The sequence below is a fragment of the Melospiza melodia genome, unplaced genomic scaffold, assembly GCF_035770615.1.
Source record: "Melospiza melodia melodia isolate bMelMel2 unplaced genomic scaffold, bMelMel2.pri scaffold_34, whole genome shotgun sequence".
In the NCBI taxonomy this organism is placed as follows: Eukaryota; Metazoa; Chordata; class Aves; order Passeriformes; family Passerellidae; genus Melospiza; species Melospiza melodia.
The window spans coordinates 8157165-8180947 of NW_026948659.1; the positions used below are offsets into that span (position 1 = coordinate 8157165).

At 49.9% G+C, this 23783-nt stretch overlaps 1 pseudogene; it reads left to right on the plus strand.

The window, feature by feature from the left end:
• Nucleotides 1–6646: 6646 nt before the first annotated feature.
• On the plus strand, nucleotides 6647–7308 carry LOC134434266 (olfactory receptor 14J1-like; annotated as a pseudogene).
• The last annotated feature ends 16475 nt before the right edge of the window (nucleotides 7309–23783 follow it).

Sequence of the window (23783 nt, forward strand, 5' to 3'; positions counted from 1 at the left end):
AGGGGTAATCGCTCAATCAGCCCCTCTCAGATTTAGCATGCATCAAATAAAATCGGGTGACTGGGTGCTGATTAAAAGCTGGAAAGAAGAAAGTTTGTCTCCTAGGTGGGAAGGTCCCTATTTAACTCTGCTGACCACTGATACAGCTGTCCGAACTGCGGAAAAAGGCTGGACCCACATGTTGTGGGTCAAACGACCAGCAGAACCACTGACAGAGACGGAATCCCAGTGGAGAATTGCATCTACCCCCGGAGAACTGAAAATGAAGTTAAAAAGGGACTGATGTATGTCAGGAAAATGCTCCTACCTTAAGCTGCAAAACCAGTTGCACTCACGAGAGGTAGAATGTACTACTCCAGACTGTGTTATCCATGAGGTTGTTATAAGTGTATAGGGTGTGAAGAATATTGGTATACAAACCTACCAAGGGGACAGATCCCTAATGCTCTCTGCTGTAATTGTTCGAAAGAAATAGAAAAAGAAACTGATAGAACGTCGTGGGCTGTAGAAAGGAAAGGATATATTGAAACAGTTGATAAAGATTGGTGGAGAACTTGGGTACATGGAACAAGAGCAGGAATTGATTTGCAGGAAGTACCAAAGGCCAAATCAGAAGAAACAGAGTGTGACAAGGGCAATTGGATACATGATGAATATCAAATTAAAGCAAAAGAGTGGCAGAAAGCCAAGTATTGCTGGAAGAAAGGGAGGCACATACACCAACCCTATTGTAGTCACACATCCCCCGAACTTAGGGGCCAATTGGCCTAAATTAAAAAGAATCAGTCCACAACCACAATAAACAGAGATCTGAAGGCTCATGAGGCAAAAGGCAAAAATGAAACAAAAGATATCAGTGACTAAATCCCAAGGTATAAACTCTGCTACGGAGAAGATCTACATCTCGGCCCTTGGATGCAACGTAAGGGGCCTTGAGAGAGGTAGAGAGTTAGACCCTCTGAGGATTATTTTCACTGCATTGATCATTGCATCCCAGGCAATGGGCCTTAATAGCCTCACTCCTGAACTCCACATAATCCATGAGCTGCAGGATCAGAGCCTATTGCTCCGGCTGTCTGTGACAAATGCAATCATACTGTCTGGATCAGGGGAAAAATGGAATCAATGTTCATGGCAGATTCCCATGTTAGTGAAGTGTGCTATGACCCTGCAATCATGCAACCATGCATGCTATGACTATGCAATTGAAAATGTGCACTATGGGTGGCAAATTATACTGGGTTGGGGAAAATTGAAAACATGGACTGAAGGTTTCTCCCAAGGATGGGCCCGTGTTAACAAACCTTCTCAAGGATGATAATGAAGAATTTGTCTGCGATACGCCAAATTCTTTTGCTTAGCAAAGGACAGAGAAGGAAGCGACCCAGAGAGTAAAATATAACAAATGACGCAAAAATTACAAAAGCAAGAATCAGAAGCAAAAAAGAAAAGAGTAGAACAAGAAAGGCTAAAGAAATTTAGTGAACAAAACAGTTAGAACATCAGTATAGTGATTGGGGTTTTCCGATTTAAAATAGGAACCTTTTTGTAGATCTAATGCAAGAAATTGCCACAGAATTAGAGTTATCCAACTGTTAAGTTTGTGGGGGATAGAAATCAGCTGAAAAATGGCCATAGAGATGTGAGAATCTAGCTCCAGAGCAATTTCTAAAATGGACCCATACTCAAATTTCCAAAAGATTGAAATGGCCTGAAGGATGGATCTTAAATCATTGAATAATTGGGACAGTTTGCATCAGCAGAGAGGGGAGAAAATATACTGAAGTGGTAGGGTATACTCCCTGCACGTCTACTTTAGCAGTAAATTCAAACAATAACACTAGAACTTGGCAGCTGACACCTCCTGCTGGATACTGGAGCCTAATTAAAGAGAAAAATTGCAAATGGAACCACCAGATAAAGTTGTGCTGGCATAAAAGTCCTGGAGCTAACCCTTACCAATCCCTGGAGACCCTAAGAATTTACTGGGAAAAACTTGAGGCTGTAAATGAACCATGGAAAGCCCCAAATTGTATATATTGGATTTGTGGACAAAAAGCTTACAGTGAACTGCCCCGTAGATGGAAAGGATCCTGTACATTAGGGATTATACAACCCTCCTTCTTTGTACTGCCAAAGTCCAAGAGTAACCTGTTAGGAGCACCCTTATGTGAAAACCTTAACAGGGAAAAATGAGAATTGAAACTCGAGTTTCCAAGGGCAGGAGGGGACCAAAAACGGGGAGAAGAAGAGTGGCTAGCAGAAAGAATAATAGATTATCATGGGCCAGCCACTTGGGCTCAAGATGGAAGCTGGGGATATACCTCAATTAACCTACTGAACTGATTGATTAGACTACAGACAGTGGTAGAATCACGCCTCGGAGGCCCTGGACTTGTTAAGCCGGCAGCACACTCAGGTGCAGGCTTTTGTGTATCAGAACAGAATAGCATTGGACTATTTGTTGGCCGAAGAAGTGGGTGTGTGTGGAAAATTCAATGATTCAGAATGCTGCATTGAAATTGACAATTATGGAGAAACCATCATAGGTTTAGCAGCAGAGATCAAAAGGCTGGCTCATGTCCCAGTCCAAAAATGGAATTCCATCCTTCAAGCCTCATGGTGGGACCAGATGCTTGGAGGGGGAACTTGGTGGAAGAAAATAGGGTTCATGATATTGTGTTCATTAGCTGAGTTATTGTTTCTACCTTGCCTTTTCCCATGTTTTATCTGACTAATCCACTCAGTTATTCAAAGCATGCAGATTGCTGGGGTAGACCTGGAATTGGCTACAGGAGAGGTTGACAAACTTGAGACAACAGCTAAGATATACAAAATAATTAGATTTAGGAAAGAAGAAAAAAAGGGAAAAGCTTCCAAAGTTTTGGCCAGACTTGAAGCCCAGACACGAATTACTAAGATAAATGAAAATTTATACAAGTAGGGGGAGGACTGTGAGATACAAAGCTGTGTTTCATGTCAGGTACATACAGGCAATGTGTGTATTTGTGACTGCAATATGGAGACCAGCAATGGGACAGTTGTGAATTCTAATAATAACTGAGGAAAGTAAAGTGTGGAAGAAGGCCTTTGAACCTATCTTTTGTTTGCAATTAACCTTGGTTGATTGAGGAGCATTTGAATTAAAGCATTAAGGATGTCGCTCTTTACTTGTAGTTAAGCTTTAAAAAGTTCTGCCAGAATAACCTTTTGAAGTGTAAATTTAGACTATTGTTTGTATCCTTGAAACTACAGCTTTGGAATATATAAAAAGGAAATATGCTTATCTCACACTTTAATAAAGCAGAGGAAAACAGCTTGAGAAAGGAAGATAAAAATCAACTCAAAGATTTATAGTTTCAACCAAGGAGAGCTGGACATCACTATTATAAGATTTATAGTCTCTGCAATTAAAAGCTGGACCCACATCTGGGGAGCTGGACTCCACCAGATGGGATTCATCTTTATTCTTTTGGAAACTGGACCACCACCATCTGGGGATGCTCCTTTTGGGATACATCCTGAGAAAAACTAAAGCATAATATTGTATGGAATTGTGACGTAAAAATTTGGAATAGAATCTACTGATGAGTATATTTTGGAAATAGAAACTGCTGAGAAAGCTTATGTGTACCCCTATAAATAGCTGTAACCTTCAACTATCGGTGTGCAGTTTGAGGGAAAACATCCCCCAGTGTACCCAGTGCTGTATTGCTCATACTTTACCACATTAAATAATAAATTGATAGGTGCTTGAATATTGGCGTAGTCAAGCTTCTCATTTATAAAAGGTACAGGGAAGGGACACCGTAGCACAGCCTGGGCTGCACAGGGCAGAGGGATGGGCAGCAGCTGCAAGACAGCCCTGCCAGAGCCAACTTGGGCAGCACTTTGGCCATGGCTGCTGGGCCTGGGCCTGAGGCAGGAGCAGGAGACAAGTGACCCTTGCAGGCCTGGGGCCTCATTGCCTCCTTGTCCCTGCTCAGCAGCCTGGCAGGGGCCGCCCCATGCTCCTGCCCTTGCCATTGCACATCCCCACATGCCAGTGCCCATCCCGGCAAGAGCCCTGAGCAAGGAGGGAGAGACAGCATCTGCCTGGCCAGGGGCTGGGGCTCAGGCCTTGGCCCTTGGCATTCCTCAAACACATCCAGCTTTGCTCAGCACCAGAGAAACCTTGGCCTTTTTTGTCCCAAGCTGTCATCACTGCCTCCAGGGTTCTACTCTAACTCAAACCTGGGGACACTTTCTCATTTGTGTCCATCTGTGGGACTCATTAAAACTTCAAGAAACTTCAGAGTTTCATTTTAAATTTGAGTTCTTGAGAAGTTTTTTGAGCACTCTCTCAGGGACTGATTCTGATGTAAACAACACCAAATCCCTGAGAGGCTCATTAAAATCCTTGTGCTGTGTCTGTGCTGCTGAGCTTTAAAGGAACAGCTCTTTCCAGGGCCAGATCCTCTCCCAGCCCAGCAGGGCTGAGGGCTCTGCCTACAGGCACTGAGGGGTCAGGAGCCAGGAAGAGACAGGCAGAGACAGGCTGAAGGCAATCAGGATTGGGAAGACATTGAGCTGAGACTTAACTTGGCGAAAGATCTTCACAGCCCTGGGCATGGTGAGTGTGTGGGTGCAGAGCAATGTCTCCGGTGCTTCTGGAGGGATCTCCTGATGCTGACCCAGGACGGGTCTGATGTGACTGTAAGGATGACTCTGCTGCTGTTTCTGCTTTGGGAGAGTATGTGCTGCAGAGTGGGGCTGCCCTGGGCACCGTCAGAGGGACAGGGCACGACGGCTCCTGCTGCCAGGGACGGCTGCAGGGGGTGAAGCTGGGGCTGCAGCCAGGACTGCCCAGAGCTCCAGCTCATGCCCAGGGTGACTTTCCATGAGCTCATTCAGGACAGGAGTTTCCTGCTTGGGTCTCTGCTTTCCTGAATCTGTGCTCCCACTTTTCCCTGGCTCAACTTGGTGGCAATAGAAAATTAACTGTGCAGGGTAGATCAGGGGCTGAGGCACTTAAACCATCACCCTGAGGATTCCTGGGCACCTCAGCAAGTGCCTGCACCTGCCCAGCCTCCAGATCCATGCAGCATCACCTTTCTATGATGCCCAGGCTGGGGGAGCTGTTCTTTAATCCCTGCAGGGCCCAGGAGCTGCAGTGCAGGGCTGGCCCATGGGCTGAGCTGGGCTTAGGCAGCTCTGGAAGGGAATGAGCCTGGGGCCACAGGAGAAGCTGGGGCTGGGACAGCTCCAGCAGCAGAGCCGTGGGCAGGCAGGGAGGGAGGCAGTGCTGAGGGAAGCCCTGCTGCAGGTCAGATGTGGCACCTGCCGGGCCTGTCCTGCAGGGCACACACTGCCCTGAGCAGCACAGCTCTTGTGTCCCCTCACAGCCAGCACAGCCCTCAGCCCGGGGGCTCGGGGCCCTCAGTCCCTCCTGGGCCAGCAGAGCAGCCCCAGAGATGAAGGGCATCTCTGCGGCCATGTGCCCATTCCCTGCTGACCAGGGCCTGAGGGCCACTGTCCTGCCCTGCTGCTGCCTGGCAGGGGCTGGGCAGGGCTGGCCAGGGAAAGGCTTTTCCTCAGGCCCAGCTCTCTCTCTCTCTCCTTGCCTTTCCCAGGTGCTGCTGGCATTGCTGAGGGGCTCTCTGCAATGGCAGTTCCAGCTGCAGGGCCAGGCCCAGCCCTTGGGCTCCTCCTGTGCAGGCTGAGCACAGCAATGGGGTGTCCCAGCTCCCTGTGCCCGGGCAGCTCTGGGCAGGGCAGCCTGGGAGGCTGGCACTGAGCCACTCTCCTCACTCTGGGAAAGGCAGGAGCCACTTTGTGTGCCAGGGATCCTCTGCTCTCAGCAGTGTCTCCTGGCTGTCCAGGGTAACACATGAGTGGATCTCAGAAAGGTGCAAGTGCAGGGCAGCTGGAACAGGAGAGAGGGACAGAGCAGCTCCCCTCAGTCTGCACTAAGCCAACCCTCCTGCCTCTCTGGACTCTCTGTTCGCCCCAGGTGCAGCAGAATCGCCCGTTCTTCCTTCTGTTATCCCCATCCCTTCACCCAGGCAGTTCTGCAGCCTTACCGGAAGATTCTTTGTCCAAGCCTGAACACCAGGACTGGGCCCTGCCCTCACTGTTCCCCTGCACTGACTGGGGGCCAGGGCTGACTCCCAGGTGTCCTGTAGGAGGTCCAGCTCCTCACACAGCATTGGCCAGCAGCAATCAGGGCTGCAGCAACAATGGTGAAGGAAGATCTCCTAGACATACACAAGGGGGAGGTGCTTAGTGGAAAGAAAGAGGCTACAACAAAGAGTTTTGATTTTTCTGTGAGAAATTTCCCCTCCATTGCCCTGTCTTTCCTCCTTCTGTACGTTCAAATGTGCAGACACAGCAAATGTCCAACTGCAGCTCCATCAGGCACTTCCTCCTGCTGGCACTGGCAGACACGCGGCAGCTGCAGCTCCTGCACTTCTGCCTCTTGCTGAGCATCTCCCTGGCTGCCCTCCCGGGCAACGGCCTCATCATCAGCGCCGTAGCCTGCGGCCACAAACTGCACACGCCCATGTTCTTCTTCCTGCTCAACCTGGCCCTCAGCGACCTGGGCTCCATCTGCAGCACTGTCCCAAAAGCCATGCACAATTCCCTCTGGGACACCAGGGACATCTCCTACAAAGGATGTGCTGCTCAGGTGTTTTTTTTTTTGTGTTTTTCATGTCAACAGAATTTTCCCTTCTAACTGTCATGAGCTACGACCGGTACGTGTCCATCTGCAAACCCCTGCACTACGGGACCCTCCTGGGCAGCAGAGCTTGTGTCCACATGGCAGCAGCTGCCTGGGCCAATGCCTTTCTCACTGCTCTGCTGCAAACAGCAAATACATTTTCCCTGCCCCTGTGCCATGGCAATGCCCTGGGCCAGTTCTTCTGTGAGGTTCCCCAGATCCTCAAGCTCTCCTGCTCACACTCCACCTTCAGAAAAATTTGGATTTCATTGGTTGCTGTCATTTTAGCTTTTGGCTGTTTTGTGTTCATTGTTTTCTCCTATGTGGAGATCTTCAGGGCTGTGCTGAGGATACCCTCTGAGCAGGGACGGCACAAAGCCTTTTCAACCTGCCTCCCCCACCTGGCCGTGGTCTCCCTGTTCCTCAGTACTGCCTTTTTTGCCTACCTGAAGCCGCCCTCCATCTCCTCCACATCCTTGGATCTGGCCATGTCAGTTCTCTACTCAGTGGTGCCTCCAGCTCTGAATCCCCTCATCTACAGCCTGAGGAACAACGAGCTCAAGGCTTCCATGTGGGCAATGATAACTGGATGGTTTCAGGAACATTAAACCGCTGCCCGGTTTCTGCCAATCAGTTGCATTAAAAGTAATCTCTGGTATTACTTGGAGTTGGTGGTTAATTGGCTCTTCCCTTTCTTTTGTTTTATTTTTTTATAATTGCAACAAAGGATGGTCATTTTTTGTGACATTTCTTATTTTGTTTCTCTGCAACTTCCCTGCAGCCCCAGACTGTGCCAATGAGGAGCTGGCCTCTTGGTGTCTTTAAATAAACTAAAGGATCTCCACGTAAAGTTTTCACCAGAGTTCCCCCTTCTATTCCCTTCTCTGGAGCTGCAGCAGCAATGTCTGTGTGCAGAGCTGGGGCAGATCAGGGCTGGCCCAGCAGCTGTGCCCAGCAGCAGCAGCACTTGGTGTTGCCAGTGCTGCTGCCGTGGCCCTGCCCCGCTGCCCTGGTGGCCCTGGTGTTGCTGCAGGGCCTGAGTGCTCTCGGGGCCGGGCACAGCCCTGGGGGTGGCAGTGCCGGGGCTGCAGCAGGGACAGGCCATGGGCACTGCTGGGGCAGCGCTGACGCCTCAGCCCAGGGCCTGGGGGCTCCAGGCTCCTTGCCCAGGCTCTCTCAAGAACACGCCCAGGCCAATGCTCAGCACAGAAAAGCCCTGTGAGCAGCCCCAGGCTGGCCGTGGGCAGGCTGGGGGCAAACAGCATGGCTGGGGCTCTGCAAGGGCCCTGGGGCAGACGGGAAGGAGCAGCAGAGCAGGGGCTGATCCATCCCCAGTGCGCTGCACAGACCAGGGCAGCGTCCCAGAGCGTCCTCATGGAGCTGCCAACAACATCCCCCCTCTGCAGCCCTGGCCTCTCCCCCAGCTCACACAGGTGCCCCATCCTTGCAGGCACAGACACGGCAGCACTGGCTCAGCAGCCCCTGTTTGCATTGCACAGAGCAGGGGGAGCACCCCCATGCTGTTGGTGTGGGGATATGAACCTGAGGGAGCACAAATGCCATCAGCCCCTGGGGCCAGAGAGGGCTGGGGGACACCAGGGAAACCACTCAGCTTTGTCCTGGCCTCTGCAGTCAGCCAGAAAGTTTGTTCCCATGGGCTGGGAGTTTCCTGTGCCACTGCAGACGCTGTTGCTCAGAGCCAGGGCTGCCTGGCAACCACCCCCAAACTGCCCTGAGCATTTCCTTGGCTTCACCTGTGCTTTCTTTCCCCTTACCTGATCTAGATTACTTCTTCTTCCACCCCTGTACCCTCCCTTCCAACAGCCCATCCCTGTTTGCCCTGTCCACTCTGGCCCCACTCCCCATGGCAGTTCCTGACTTGGCACCATGGGAACGTCCCTTGGGCAGCAGGATCATCCTACAAGTGCTGCAGGAATTGTCTGCAGGCTCCTGCAGTGCCTGGTGCTGCTCCCTTGCCAGAGGCACCCCAGGCCAGGGGGGCACATCTGTGCTGCTGTGTCTGGCTCTGGGGCTCCCTCTTCTGGGCACTGAGTAGGGGCTGCAGAGGCTCTGCAGGACTGACAGGATGGGCTTTGGGGTAGGCAGGAGAAGCTGAGTGCCCTGGGCTGCTGGGGCTGCTGAAGAGGAGGCCCAGGGCTCCTCGTGCAACTGCTCCAAGGGTGGTTCCAGAGAGTCACAGAATCAGCAAGGTTGGAAAAGACCTTGGAGATCATCAAGTCCAACCTCTGCCCTAACACCTCCATGTCTCCCTGAGCCTCCTCTTCTCCAAGATAAACCACCCCAGATCCCTCAGCCACTCTGATAGGACTTGTGTTCCAGACCCCTCCCCAGCCTTGTTGCCATTTTCTGGACACACTGCAGCCCCTCCATGGCCTTCCTAAATTGGGGGCCCAGAACTGGACACAGCACTCGAGGTGTGGCCTCACCAGTGCAGAGTGCAGGGGAAGAATCACTGCCCTGCTCCTGCTGGCCACACCATTCCTGATCCAGGCCAGCAGCCATTGGCCTTCTTGCCCACCTGGGCACACTGCTGCCTCATGTCCAGCCTGCTGTCCATCAGTGCCCCCAGGTCCCTTTCTGCCGGGCCGCTGTCCAGCCACTCTGTCCCCAGCCTGTAGCACTGCAGGGGTTGTTGTGGCCAAAGTGCAGGACCCGGCACTTGGACGTATTAAACTTCATCTTATTGGACTCTGCCCATCCATTCAACTGTTCCCGGTCTCTCTGCAGAGGCCTCCTACATTCCAGCAGATGGACACACGCTCCCAGCTTAGTTTTGTCTGCGGATTTACTACTGAAAGTCTCAACACTCTCATCCATGTCTTCAGTAACAATATTGAACAGAACTGGCTCCACCAGAGACCCCTGAGGGACACCACAGGTGACTGCTTGCCAGCTGGATGCAGCAGCATTCACCACCACTCTCTGGTGTAACATTCACCGCCACTCAACTGGCCCCCCAGACAGTTGTAGGTGTTTAGTTGATGCCCCTAGTTCTTTCAGAGAATATTAAAAAACTTAATAATTTCATGGTCAGTAGTGGTGTTCACAGAGGTCCCAGAAGAGGGAAGATAAAAGGATCTGACTCCATGTTTCAGAAGACTAATTTATTATTTTATGATAGATATTATATTAAAACTATACAAAAAGAATAGAAGAAAGGATTTCATCAGAAGGCTTGCAAGCAAAGGAGAAAGAATGGAATGATAACAAAATCCTGTGTCTGATCAGAGAGACACACAGCTGGACTGTGATTGGCCATTCATTAGAAACAATGACATGAAGCCAATCACAGATCCACCTGTTGCATTCCACAGCAGCAGATAATTATTGTTTATATTTTGTACCTGAGGCCTCAGCTTCTGAGGAGCTAAATCCTAGCAAAGGGATTTTTCAGAAAATATCATGGCTACAATGGTCGCTGTGCCCCAAACAGCCTCTGACCACCTCTGATCTGCCACCAGCCCTTCTCTGTTTGTGACCAGCAGGAGACAGAGCTTTCTTTGGCAGTGAGAATTGCAGGAAACCTCTCCAAAGTGCACCTTGGAAGGTTCAGGCTGGAGCTGAGGGGAAGGCAAAGTCCCTCGCAGGGCAGAATGTTGGTGCTGGTGGTGTGGCAGCGTGAGGCTTAGCCATGGCCGGGCTCTATGTGCCAGGAGCCGGCAGCGCTGGGTGCAGGGAGCCAAGGGAGGGCACAGCAATGCTGGGTGAGAAATGCTGGGGCACAGCGAGATGGGCGAGTGCAGCCGGCCAGGGCAGAGGAGCAGCACGCCCAGGGGGCACAGCCTGCAGGACAGATGGCCAAGAGCCGGGCAGGGCTGGCAGGGCCACAGGCACCCAGGCCTTTGTGCCCTGGGCTCGGGCAGCACCTCTGGAGGCCCCACAGGAGGAACTTTCCTGGCAGAGGCTGCACTTTGCTTCTCCCTCGGCCTCCCTGGGGAGGCTGGCAGGGGCTGCAGGTTGATGACATTTGTCCTTGCTGCCCCTCACATCCCCCTGGCCCACCAAGAGCCCCGAGGCAGCCGTGAGGGACAGGCCCTGCTGGCCCAGGCTGGGCTCAGGGCTTGGCCTTTCTGCTTCCTGCAGCCAAGCCAGGCCTTGCTCAGCATTGCAGTTCCCTGCTCAGAGCCTTGGGCTCCCTGCAATCCTGCCCTCAAGGATCTGCTCTCACCAGGCCCTGGGCAGCCTTGGGCACTCCCTGCCCTCCCTGGGGCCCAGCCATGCTCCAAGGCACTTGGAGTTTTGCTGCTGACTCCTTGAGCAATTTCTTCATCCTTCTCTGTGTGCCTGAGGCTCCTGGAGCCAGCCCCAAATCCAGCATGGGGCTGATTAAAATATAGAAAGGCCTCAGGAGCTCTTTGTCTCCCTTCCATTGTCTTTGAGTCTCCAGGGCTTGTGCAGGGATTGGAGTCAGTTTGGAGTTGTCTTCAGGAGGAAGATGTCAAAATGCACCTCATGATTTTTGTTTTTTTAATCACTTCAGTATTTTTAAATTTTTTAGTTATGAGAAGAGGGGATAGAAGCATTCCCCAAGTGATCTGGATGCTGAATGTCTCCTTAGGAAGTCTGGGCATGGATAAGAATGAGCCCCTTGCAGGCTGAGCCTGTTTGGACAAGCTGGTCCTCACCCCCAGCCTCACCATGTCTGACAACGCCCACCTGGGACTGACATCCCAAACAAAATGAAAAATTTTAGCATTTTTCCTTATAAATAAAATTTATTAATAACAAAATTATATTTATATTATTTTAATTTAGGATAGTCTTAGACAATATTTTTATTACCTAATTTGTAGATTTATATTAAAATTGGATACATTTGTAGCAACCAAGAAAATTATTCATCATTGGTTCTAAGTAACACAATTTCTTCATGAATTAATTAAATAATTTCTATTGGCTATTTATTTCTTTCTCTTTATGTTAATTAGTTATATTTGTAGTCTTTTAGTCATCTTTTTTATCGTCTTTTTCTCAGACAGGGGGAAGGGGGGCCTGCACTTTGGGGTCTTTGGAGACAGTTCTGGGGCACATTGGGGGCAGTTTTGGGCCTGGGGAGGGAATTCAGAGAGAACTTGAGGGTCTGGAGGACAACTGGGGGAGCCGGGTGGGCACTTGGAGGGGCACTCAGGGATTCTGAGGGACAGTTCGGGGTCCGTGGCAGCACTTAGGGGTCCAGGGGGGCCCTTGGATGTGAGGGAGGGGAATTTGGGACCCTTCGGGGTCCGGGCGGGCACCTGGAGGGACTCGAACGGGGCTCTCTGGGGCGCGGGGCTTGATGGGAGTTGTAGGTGCGGATATAATACGGGTCAGCAGCGCCGCGGAGCATCACGGGAGTTCTGGGCGCAGTGTCAATGGCTCTCGGTAGGGCGCGGGGCATGACGGGACCTGTAGTCCCAGAAGTGGTTGGAACAAAATGTTTGGGAGTCCGGGACGGCTCTTGCAGGAGGCCTTTGCGTCCGAGCCACGACTTGGGATTGTCTGGGGGAACCTAAACGGCACGGGAGCCCTTGGGAGGAGCTCGGAGAGCTCCAACCGGGCTCTTTAGGGCGCGGGTCGCGGCCGGAGTTTTAGGCGCGGGACTGTGTTCTGAGGGGCTCTGGGGCCACTGGGGACGAGAGGAGATGAATTCCCAGATGTGGCTGTACCGGGCATCTGTGGGGGTGGGAGCACTCAGGGGTCCGGGGGTGCTTATGGCAGTCCCGAATGGGCGCTGAGGCGGCACTGAGGGATCCTGGAGTGTTTGAGGGACACTTATGGGACAGATGGGGATGGATCCCGCAGTTCTGTGGAGCGTGGGGCATGATGGGAGTTGTTCTCCCGGCTGCAATGGGGCTCAGTCGGGCCGCGGGGCATGATGGGAGTTGTAAGCAAAAACAAAATTGCTGCCTGTGTAAGCATCGCCGCCAGGCCCAGATCCCTGGCACTGATTGGCTGCTGCTGGTGACGGGTGGGAGCTTCGGCAAATGGGATGCAGTGGAAGTGGGAACAGCCAATTCACCCTCCTGCAGTGCCTCCCAGTAAAGCCCAGTTCATCCCCAGTACAGACCAGTATAACATCAGTAAAGCGCAATTAGTTCCCTGTAGAACCCAGTTCAATCCAGTGCCCCTCCAATCCCTCCCAGTACAGCCCAGTCCGTCCCAATACACCCAAGTTCATTCCCAGTCGTTCACAGTTCCTCCCAGTGTCATCCACATGTCCCCCAGTGTCCCCAGTCTTCTCTGCAATTGCCCCAGTGTCCCCAGTTTCTCCCAGTATCTCCCAGTGTCACTCCCAGCATGTCCCAGTGTCTCCCACAGCATTCCCAATGTTCCCCAGTATGTCCCAGTCCTCCCCAGTGCTTCCAAGGACAGTTTAATTTCTCTCGGTGGCCGTGGCAGCCAAACCCAGCAGTGGGGTCAGTGCAGTGCCCATGGCCACAGCCCCTTGCAGTGGCCCAGTGCAGCTTGGGCTGATGATCCACCCTCACAGCTGGCCCAGGGCAGCTCTGCAGTGGCTTTGGTGGCACCTGGGGCTGGCACACCCCTGAGCAGTGTGTCTGTTTGCAGTGGGGAAACTCAGGAGGTTCAGATTGCTTCAAAAAATCCCCAAAAAGTGAAAACCCCTCTTAGGCTGAGTGCAGCCAGCTCTGCAAGCACAGCAGGGCCCAGGGAAGTGAGGACCGACAGGATGGGGCTGGGCAATGTGGAGCAAGGTTGTCCACACTGGGTCAGAGCTCAAGGCACAGCTTCTGTGAGCAGGCCAGAGCTCATGAGGAGAGACCCTGGGTCAATATCAATCACAGAATGCTGCAATCAACTCTGATGTAAAGAGAAATAAAATAAAATACATCCTTTAAAATAGGAATGCGTATTTTTTACAAGTTCTATAAAATCTTTCTCCATAAGTGGACAAGGAAAACTTGAATGACCCTCTCAGGGCTTTTGTGTTGTTTACATCAGACTCAGTCCCTGAGAGAGTCTTCAAAAAACTTCTCAAGAACTCAAAATTAAATTGAAACTCTGAACTTTCCTGAAGTTTTAATGGGTCACACTGAGGGACACGACTGAGAAAGTGTCCCCAGGTTCCAGTTAGAGCAGAACACTGGAGGCAGTGATGACAGCTGGGGACAAACAAGGCAAAGGTGTCTCTGGTGCTGAGCAAAGCTGGATGTGTTTGAGGAATGCAAAGGACCAAGGCCTGAGCCCCAGCCCCTGGCCAGGCAGATGCTGTCCCTCCCTCCTTGCTCAGGGCTCTTGCCGGGATGGGCGCTGGCATGTGGGGATGTGCAATGGCAAGGGCAGGAGCATGGGGCGGCCCCTGCCAGGCTGCTGAGCAGGGACAAGGAGGCAATGAGGCCCCAGGCCTGCAAGGGTCACTTGTCTCCTGCTCCTGCCTCAGGCCCAGGCCCAGCAGCGATGGCCAAAGTGCTGCCCAAGTTGGCTCTGGCAGGGCTGTCTTGCAGCTGCTGCACATGCCTGTGCGCTGTGCAGCCCAGGCTGTGCTACAGTGTCCCTGCCCTGCGCCTCTGTCCCTGCAGGCTCTGGGAAAAGGTCCCCCTGTACGTTTTGGACACATACCTTGGCATATTGGAATGTTGTCCATATGGATGGCTACAGAGCACCAAAACATAAATTCTCATCTCTTTTTTCTGAAAATATAGGATCATAAGTCCTTATACTATCCTTTGGTGGTTTTCATTATAATGAAACTTACCTTTCTGAATAGAAGAGTGTTCTTCTTTGTGTGTAATATCTAATACAAAAGTATTTAGGAATCATTTCAGGCATTGGCATTCATGACCATAGCACTCCAGGAAGGGGCCCACTTAGAATCCATGTGTTTTTCAATACAACTATTGTTCTGGAAGCTTGAAACATAACTGAAGAGGACAACTGGGAAGTGACTTTGTCCTGCAGCCTTATGGTTCTCCTTTTTTAAGAAATTCATGTGTGAAATTGTAACTAACCTGATGTCATTTGTATTTTTAGAGGAAAGAAGGGATGATTAAGGGTAACTAAGGCCTATCCATAAGACATTCTCTAGATCTTTAGATTATTGAGTCCCAAAGGATAAGTTATCATGGTATACCATGATAAAGGGTACCATTATCAACACCATATGGACCACCCTGTAGCTGGCCTTTGGACACTCAACTTTTCAACTACCTCATACAGACATGTTCATACACACAGACAAGTGTGCAAAAAGGTTTCTCATCTGACTCCACCAGATCCCACTGGCTCTGCAGCACAGTCAGAAAATACACATTGAGTCTAATTAAGATACAGGGTACTGTGGAACAGCGCAGGCACCAGGTGCAAGGCAGGGCCTTACAAGCACACTGATCAGCATTTGTCAGCATCTCTCAGCATGACTGACACCACTTATTTTATTATTCCTCTATTTTCCTATGTCCATTTCTCTCCAAACCACCTTGATTCCTCCCTTTTCCTTCTTTGGTTCTTCCCCTAACATGCCATATTAAGTCTAGTGAAATTCAAAAATGCTGCTTCCTTGCACCCCAATATTAACCCTGTAACACTAGGCAGTAATCCCAGCCATTCTGCAAAGCCATCTGGAGAGCCACTCTGCTGACTCATGGTGATAAGTTTTCTTCCCAGATCATGAGGCTGAGGCTCTCCTGGAACAGCTGAGAATGTTTTTATTTATTTATTTATAAATGTATTTTTTAATTTAATGTATTTTATTCATTTATTTAACATCTTTTACCGTGCTCCACATGTTCCATATGGCATACCATGTCCCCTGCTACAGAAGACTCCAGTATCACAGCTCTTACTTTCAAAATGAAGATAATACTGAATAAACTTCTGTCCTTCAGTGGAACCCAACTACTGACGAAGTCTGATGTGACTCTCTCCTGGTCACCTTGTTACAGTGATTGACAGGGATGTTGGCCAAATGTCGCCCAAGGCTGCAGCCATCATTTGGCAATGTGGAACAGGTCTTGGACCACATAAGCCATGTTGTAAAACTCATCCCCTGGCTGCCCCACCTGGCTGGCCCCTTCCTTTGCTGACAGCTCTGCCTCCTGCCTGCCTCTGACTGCACACAAAAAGCCTGGTGATGACCCAGGCTCCTTCTGGTGTTGGACCAGAGCTCTGCCCTGGAGGGAAATTTCTTTCTCCTGCTGTCCAGTCTGGACCTGCCCCGCTGCCATTATTATTAATTTTTTCTTTTTTCTGCCTTTTTCTTTTATGTCAAAAGGATCCACTATCACTGAAACCACTCTTCAATCCCTCCCAGGGCTCTCCTCTGCTCTCTTCAGTTCCCACCCCACTGAGCACAGAGCTCCTCTGTCCCTGTACAGTGCTCATGTGCCTGAGGCCATGGGTGCCTGGACAAGAAGGACGGTTCTTTTCTACAGGAAGGAAATCACAGAGCCCCAGGGGTTTGAAGGCAGATCAGAGGCAGTCACCAGAGGCCAAGGCCAGCCAGACCTGTCTGTCCTTGCGGCTTTTGTCTGAAAGCAACCTTTGGATATTTGTGAGGTTTGAAAGTGGAATTCCATTTCAGCCATAGATACCTGGATCAGAATGACAGTTCTTCTCCACAGGAAGGAAAGGGCAGAGCCCCAGTGTTTTAAAGGCTGATTAGAGGCAGCTCCAAGGAGGCCAAGGCCAGCCAGACCAGTTTGTCTTGGCATCTTTTGTCTGGGAGGAATCCTTTTATAAATGAAATTTTGGATGCCAAATCCCAGTTTTATCCATGGGCATCTGGACAAGGAGAGTTCTTTTGCATAGGAAGGAAAGTACAGAGCCCAGGTGTTTCACAGGCAGATGAGAGCTGGCCCTCAGGAAGCCAAGGGAACTTGGACAGTCCTGGGAGCTATCCTTGGATATAAGGAATTTTGGAGGCAGATTCCCAATTTTGGCTATGGACACCTGCACTTGAAAGATGATTTTTCCATGGAAAGAACAGCACACCCCCCAGTGTTTGAAGGCAGATGAGAGGTGGCCCCCAAGATGTCAAGGCCACCCAGAGCTGTCTGTTCTGGCAGGTTTCATACAGGAATCATCCTTTGATATAAGTGAATTTGGACGTAGAATCCCAATTTCAGCCATGAACCCCTAAAGGAGGAGAGTTCTTTCCCACAGGAAGGAAAGCACAGAACTCCAGGGCTTCACAGGCAGCGGAGAAGCAACCCTCACCATGCCAAGGTCAGCTGGACCAGTCAAGCCAAGCCAAACAGAACTTTTCCATGTTCTTGGATCCTTGGGGCCTCGCAGCATTACAACTGCGCCTTGTTTCCATGAGGCCTTGTAGTATCACAAGAGATCTTTTTTTTTCACAAGGCCCAGCAATACCACAATGGTCTTCTTGGCTCTGCAGTGGCACAATGGCCCCTTTCTTCCATGAGGCCTTGTAGTGTCTGACAATGGCCCTTTGGTTCTATTGGGGCTCCCGGCCAGGAGCAGCAGCAGCGCTGGCCCCTTCCCGCCTGCTCCTGCCTCGGCTCCCAAGGGCTTTTTCCAGCTCAATTCTGGACTAGAGCAGAAATCACCCACACACAGCCCTGACTCCTCAGGGCCTGCCTGTGCTGCCCTGAGCCAGCCCTCAGAGAAAGAAAGGATCAGGTTCCAGCGCTGCTTTCATTGCTGTTTTACTCACCCTGAGGTGACAGCAGGAGGCTGCTGCTGCCTTTGCCTTGGGCATTGGAGATCATGGCTACTCTTGGCCCTCTTCTGCTTGCCACTTGAAATTTATCTGCAATTGCCTTTTTTGATGAGTGCTACCCATAGTGCTTTCGTGATGGTGAATGTGGGAATCCTTAAAATCAGAGGGTTTTGGGAAAGCTGCAAAATGCAGGCCTCAAAGACAGCAGAACTACGATTAGAGCTAAGCAGTAGCCATGAGATTTGTCAGCAGAAAAGTTCTATAAGAAGTGGAAAGTAAGGACAAATAGAAAAATGGTTGATGTATTAACGCTTGTCTAGAACAAATCCCTAAGCCGCAGAGATATTAGGAAGTTCTAAGCTTAATAATGGAGCTCTATTCATTGTGTATAAAGGCTCACAAGCAAGTATTCTATTCAAAACAAGCAAGCATTGTTTTAACCAAAGGTACCTGTGCTTATAGTGGTTGGATAGAACTACCGTCAATATGCTTTTGCTTTGCGTGATTGGTAAAAACTTTTCAAGTAAGTTGTAACATTGAGTTGTCTGCTGCTGAGGACAGAAGCTGCTGGCATCATCCCATTCTCATAACCATGTAATGAGACTGATGCTAGAAAATAAACAGCTCGACACACTTTCCTCAGCAGTCCCATCCTGTTGGCGATTTGTACATAGCCCCTAGCTGGCAATAGGTGAACTCAGGCTTTTGGTCACAGGCATCATGATTGGCAGATCTTGAAATGCTCTCAAGTCCCTGAGCACTAAGTCAAGGAGAATTAAAGCAGTCACACAGGTCACATTTGCAGTAGTCAAACATAGCCCTGTTGCTACTGCTGCTGAAATAGAATCAACTGACAGAGGCCATCACAGAAATTGCATCTGGAATGTCAAATCAAATGAAAAAATCCACCAGGAGAAAGAGAAACCAGAACTTCTTGACTCCCTGCCTTGTTTCTTCTGAGCAGCAGCAGCAGCAAATGGAGATGCGCAGAGGTATTTCCAGCTGCTGCTGATCCCAGCTGGAGCCCAGCCTGCTGCCCATGCCCAGCGGGAAGCTGAGCCCAGCCCGGGGAGCTCCCACAGTGTCGGGAGCTCAGCGGACGCAGGGCCAGGCCCAGAGCCCCGGGCACGGCCACCCATTGCGGGGCAGCGGCGCAGACGGAATGTCCTGCGGCCCAAACCTCCTGCTCCTGCCACACAGCGCCAGCGCTCTCCCCCTCCTCCTCCTCTCCCAGCACGGCACAAATTCCAGCTCGGTGGAGGCTGCCCCAGAGAGGGCTCAGGCTCCCGCTTCAGCCTCAGGGTCCCTGCAGAGGAACAGGGCATCTTTCACCCACTTCCACAAGCTCAGGGTTGCCATTTCATAAGGAATCTGGGATGATAATGGCCTTGTTAGTAAGGACAAAAGCGGAGGGAATGGACTAGAAATTAATAGGAAAAATGATCGTTTTTACAGGCAAAGCTCACTAAGTCATTCCCTGCATTTCTCCTTTTCAGATTCTTTCAGTCATCTCCTGAGAAATCCAGCTTGTTTTGGTGCCCTTCATGAACTGACAGTAACTCTTGATTGATATCAATGCATGAGATGTAGCAGCATCTGAACTGAACAATGAAACAAATTCCCTCTGTCAGCCCATTTTCATCTTCTACATTGCTTTCAAGATGTCCATGTGGTTGATGGAATGATTATCCCACAGCTCTCCATTTCTGGCTGCAGGCTCTGGAGATTCTTTCTCTGCATTCAGTCAGTCTTGCATTCCCTAAGAATTCCTGGTAGCCCATCATGTTTCCTTAGTGTAGAATAGTAACAATGAAAACCTCACCAATGGCACAAGTGCCCAGACCACAAGGAAAAGAACAGGCTGTAAATTTCTTCAAACATTTGTCCTGCTTTGCTGCAAGAGTCGTGCTGCATGCACGGTGTGCAAAGCCAAGAGAAGCTACAGCTGGTGGCACATATTGTGACAGAAGCTGCACCTTGTTCTCCAGGAAAGGTTCTTGGAAGGAGCAAACGGAACTGTGGAGAAGATTCTGGAAGAATTGAAGCAGTTTTTAGGAAATGAAATGAAAACAGAAAAAACCATGCCAAGATGTATTACTCTATTTATTTTTATGCTCTCCTTTGCACTATTTCTCTGTCCCATTAATTCCAAAATGATCTCACTTCTAAGATACATGACTTGGCATGTTTTAGACACTGTAAAATACCATGAGCTATACAGTTTGCCTTCCCCAGCTTTTTCTTTTCTTTTGGAAAGCAATGCTGGAGAGGTAAATGCAGTTGTAATATATGGTAGGGATAATTCCTGCTCCAAATGTATGTGTCTGACCACCCGGCCGGGAGCAGCTGTCTATTTAGGTTCAACAAGTTCCCTGACACAAGTTAAGATAACGACTGATGCTTTAAGGTAAGAATAGATGCTTCCAGGGTGATGATAACTGGTATCCCAAGTCATCGGGAGCCACCCAAGAGCGACTATTGCCTTGCCAATTGCATCTATCAAGATAGTCAGGGGCGCCAAACTGATACATCTGAATACACGGCTTGCCAGAGCCGATTGACACCAGTGGCACACCTGGACCCAACTTTTGTCCACTTCTGCACATGGAAAGAAACAGCAATGCATGTGAAGAGATACAAAGAAAATTTGGTCATCTTTGCCTCGGGCAGAATAAACTGTATAAAACCTCACTGCAAGAAGCAGCATGCATGAACGGGGGAGACTCTGACACTCGTGAGGTCAGATCCAGGTTCACCCAGCGCCGAACACAGGCTCAATGCTGTCTCTTTGGCTGTGGTGGTTCTGAAGACTGAAATTTGGTCGCGCAGACAAATTAAGAAATCTTTACTAAATTTTTGATAAATTTTGGGTCACGATTTGATCATTTATAACAATCTGGTGAAACCCAAAGGGATTTGAATTTGGGGTTCGGGACCCCTTCCTGCCCTGAAGGCATCTTGGTGATTTCAGCAGTCTGAGTGGGATTGGAGTCCACGAGACCAACTAAAAATCACCGAACCAAAACTGGAGCCACAGCTAAAGAGGGATAAAATGGGCCCCGCTCTCAGGAACTCGGCAAGATCCAGGGGATCTCCAAGCCCGAGGTGCTTTTCTTTCCCCTCAGAAATCAACGTGCATGAAGAATCCACGTGGGAAAAGGAACCATGAGTATCGCATGGTTGAGTGGGGTGTGACCGAGTTATTGTGAGATGTGACTCTGTCACAAAGCAAGTGTGGACACCACAGTCGCAGTTCCACCATACCGTGAGGCACATGGTCGTCAAGGGGGAAGCAGACGCTTTTCCTTAACACACGTGGGACCTGGGACTCATAGAAAGTTCAAGGGGGGAAATCGGTCATGTTTCGGTCAGAAAGGGGAAACGACAGTCCTGGAAAATTTCAGGAGTCCATCTACCTTCTGATCCAGAGAAAACAGGAAAGAAAACCGGAGATCAGTCAAAAAGTCAGCGGAACGGTTCTCCGTTTGACTGAGTAAGACTGGTGACATTTTGCAGATTCAGGAAATCAACATCAGACAAAGAGTCAGGACTCGCGACGAGCATCCCAGCTGGAGGAGACAAGGTGAGAAAATTCGCAGGAGGGATTTTTGGAAAAATGAGGTTGGGAAAAAGCAGGTTCTGGAGAAAACCCGAGGAGAAATCTCCCCAGGGTCCCGGGAAAGTTCTGCCAGAAATCCCAAGAGATAGTCCGTTGGGGTGGATGCTAGAACAGTGGGATGAGAGCCCAAGGAGAGCGGGCAGGTCCAAGGAGAAAATGATACATTTTTGTATGGAAAAATGGGGAGGGAAGGAGATCGGAAAATACGTGGTTTGGCTGGTGTTCGGCACGTTTAAAGCATGGACTTGCAAGTCTTTGTACGATTACGTATTTGATTGCTTCCTGTAGGATTTTGAGGAAATCGAGTATGCCGAGATGTGGAGGTACGCTTGTATGAGTTTATACCCACTATGACCCCTCCGAAACTCAGCAAACATGGGAAAGGAATGGGAACCCTTGGACAATCTTCCACCTCCCTACCTTGTTCCTCCGCCCCAGCCCGGACCAGCTCAGGCACCACCGGTGCCCACGTTGCCTCCTGAGGTGGCGATCCCACTGGGTCAGGTCTCAGCACTGCCGCTCCCACCGGAGCCGGCTGCGGTACCTCCCCCTCCACGTGACCAAGCGGTTGCGGCGACTCCGCTCCCATGTGAGCAGCTGCTGCCACTGACCCTTCCCAAAACTGTAGAAAAACAGGTAACCATCCCCAAAACCAGCTCTCCCCTGGCCCATTGAATGAGCGGCAAACGAGGAGGGCAATGATGGGAGACAGCGGGGATGAGGAAGAGAAGCTTGGCTTCTTCCCTTTACTGGTGGAGGTGCTAACAGCTCCTGGAGTTATTGCCTTTGTACACGCGCCAATCGACACCAGTGACATGAGAGCATTCAAGAAAGAGATGGGAAAATTGACAAATGATTCTTTGGGGGTGGCAGAAAAGCTAGATGAATTTCTAGGGACCAGCACCTACACCTATGAGGATTTCAACGCGATCCTGAGATCGCTCTTCAACAGTGAGGATAGGGACATGATCAGACAAGCCGCGATCAAAGATTGGGAAAAGAGAAACCCCAATGGGGAAAGCGGGCCCCAGAGTTGGCCAAACCAGAAACCGTCCTGGAATGCCCAGATGGAGGAGGGGAGGCAGAAAAGGATAAATTTAGGAAATATGATAATTCAGGGTATCAGGGAAGCAGTACCCAAGGGACAGAACATGAGCAAGGTACTCAGGGAGTGCCAGGGGAAAGATGAAACTCCCATGGAATGGTTGCAGAGGCTCTGCAAGTGTTTGAGAATGTATTTGGGGATGGTTTTGCTAAAAACTCAGACTGTGGCAAAATCCTGGGAAGACAGTTGGAAAAAGTTAGAAAAGATAGATGGATGGCAGGAAAAAAGGGTTGCAAGAGCTGCTTCGGGAAGCTCAGAAAGTCTACATGAGATGAGATGAAGAGAAACAGAAGATCCAAGCTAAGATATTGGTAGCTGCAGTAAGGGAAGCACACAAACAGGAGCAGGGCAGAGACAGAGCAAAGAAGGAGCCGGCAAAGAAGCAGAACTCTTCCCAAGGAAAAGGATCAAACAATCAGAAGAGAGATTTTGAGTGCTATTACTGCAAACAAAAGGGACACATCTGAAGGAATTGTCCCAACAAAGCCAAGGACCAGGAAATGTTGCAAGAAGATGAGGGGTGTCAGGGACTTTTCAGTTTGGAGTCCAGAACATTGAGGGAGCCCTTGATAAAATTAAAAGTAGGACCCCACAGGCAGGAGATGTGGTTTATGGTAGACTCAGGGGCGGAACGGACAGCAGTGCAGCAGCTGCCGCAAGGGTGCTCTCTAAGCACTGATTCCATGATGGTAATCGGGGCAAAAGGGGAACCCTTTGAGGTTCTGATCATAAAAGATGTAGAAATAGAAACAAAAAACAAAAGACGTACAGGAAATATCTTAGTGATACAGGATGCGTATTTAAATGTACTGGGGCGGGACATGATGGTAGCCCTGGAAATCACCTTGGCAGTGGAAAATTCAAGGCTCAGGGTGAGAATGTATAAACTCACCATCCAGGACAAGGAGAAAATGGATCCGAAGGTATGGTATGTCAAAGGGGAAGCTGGGAGGCTTGACATAGAGCTGATTCGTGTTGAAATTGAGAGACCAGAGGACCCTATTTGGGTTAAGAATTATCCCATCTCCATGGAGGGGAGGAAGGGATTGGAACCGGTGATTGATGAATTAATAAAGAAAGGAACGTTGGAGCCGTGCATGTCTCATCACAACACCCCAGTTCTGACTGTGAAAAAGATGGACGGCAGCTTTAGGCTAGTGAAAGATTTAAGGGCTGTGATTCAGAGAACTAAGACCTTGTTCCCCATGGTCTCAAATCCTTACACCTTGTTGAATAACATTTCTCCTGAGGACACATGGTACAGCGTGATTGATTTGAAAGATGCTTTCTTGACCTGTCCTTTAGCAGAGGGCAGCAGAGATTGTTTTGCGTTTCAGTGGGAAGATCTAAAGGCAAAGAGAAAGCGGCAGCTCAGATGGACGTCGTTGCCTGAAGACTTCATGGATTCCCCAAATTTATTCAGGCAAGCACTTGAGCAGGTATTGAGCCATTTTGTACCAACGGAGGGAACAAAATTGTTACAATATGTAGACGATTTGCTGGTTGCAGGTCCAAGGGAGGAGGTTGTAAGAGTGAGCACCATTGAAGTATTGAACTTTTTAGGGGAAAAGGGGTTGAAGGTGTCAAAGTCTAAGTTGCAATTCACAGAGCCCGAGGTCAGGTACTTGGAACATTGGTTAACCAAGGGAAAAAAGAAACTGGATCCAGAGCGGGTGGCAGGGATTGTTGCCTTACCACCCCTGCAAACGAAAAGGGAGGT